Source organism: Sphaeramia orbicularis, chromosome 22 (genome assembly GCF_902148855.1).
Source record: "Sphaeramia orbicularis chromosome 22, fSphaOr1.1, whole genome shotgun sequence".
Taxonomy (NCBI): Eukaryota; Metazoa; Chordata; class Actinopteri; order Kurtiformes; family Apogonidae; genus Sphaeramia; species Sphaeramia orbicularis.
In genome coordinates, this window is record NC_043978.1 from 3,936,553 (window position 1) to 3,937,847 (window position 1,295).

At 33.5% G+C, this 1,295-nt stretch overlaps 1 long non-coding RNA gene across 1 annotated transcript; it reads right to left on the minus strand.

Annotated features, from left to right (window-relative positions):
• Window positions 1-642: 642 nt before the first annotated feature.
• LOC115414282 (uncharacterized) lies at window positions 643-1,046 on the minus strand. The gene is made up of 2 exons (XR_003934598.1): window positions 981-1,046; window positions 643-872 (listed from the first exon to the last, which is right to left on the minus strand). It is a non-coding gene; the product is annotated as an uncharacterized LOC115414282 (long non-coding RNA).
• Between the last annotated feature and the right edge of the window lie 249 nt (window positions 1,047-1,295).

Sequence of the window (1,295 nt, forward strand, 5' to 3'; positions counted from 1 at the left end):
CTAGATAGTTAAAGCTATCACACAAACGGCCACCTCTTACGATACATTTAGTCTGTTTAGTCTCTGATGATTAATTTGTGGTAGCTTAGCGGCTAATATGGCTACTCTCTCTCCCTTCCGCTCTCCTTTTCTGTCTAGTTCAGTGTGTCGGATGTTTAGTTTTTCACCGATTCCCTAGTCAAGGGCTGTCCCTCCACCAATCAGATTGGTCCATCTGAACGACTGTGTAGTGGCCAATTACACATGTTGAATCAGCCGAAAAGACTGGCGATGGTATTAACAATGGCCAGTCGCATGGAACACACTAAACAGAGTCATGCCACCGACCTCGCCAGATTGCCCGACGACATCTGACCACCTAAAATCAGACTGGTGTGAAGGCCTTTAGGTCAAGGTCAAGGTTACTTTATTTATACCCGTAGGTAGATTTGTTTTGCAGTCTAGGTGATTGCTTTGGTATTACAACAATACATACATTGAACATGTAAGACAGATCTCTATCTTTCAAACCTACAGAAGATAGACACTACAGGTGAATAGGGTATAATTTTAAAATAATAGATTTCACCATAAAACTTCTGCAGTTGATTACTTACACAAGTATAAAATGTATTACAAGTTTCTGAAATTTGTATGTTTAATTATGCAATTTAGGCATTATCTCATTAAATATGTGTGATTTTGCATACAGTTTTGGTAGATAGATCTGAACATATGATAAAGCCAGGTGCAAAATTATTTTTTCATTTTGTTTACACCCAAGATGAAAATAAATTAGAGGGATTTCAGGATATCTGCTTTCATTACCTAGGAGATCAAAATATACTGTCCATAGCCTTAAAAATCAATTTTTCCCATATTCTTCTTTTTTTCTTCTCTTTTTTTCTTTCTTTTTTTTTTTTTTTTTTTTTTTTAATTTTAATTTTATTTTTCTTTCTTTTCTTTTTGGTTTGCCATATTTTTTTTACTTAAAATTTTACATTAAATCAGGCCAGGAAGGATTTATTAACAAATCCCTCTGCAAATATCTTAAGAAAACTGCTAAGTGTATAACTGGAAAGTTTGGTGTAGATAGTTGCTACATAGACTGAGATGTTTACACTGGAGAATGATAAAAAAAAACAAAAAACTAATCTTTGAGAAAACGGCATTTAAAGATTTAAATAGGGGAATTTAATACATTTATGAAGAATAATTATAGTGTAATGTTAAATACCATGCATTAATTATAAATGATTGTATGACTTTCACATCAGAGTAACCTCATGTACACCTCTACTGATCAACTTGCCTCA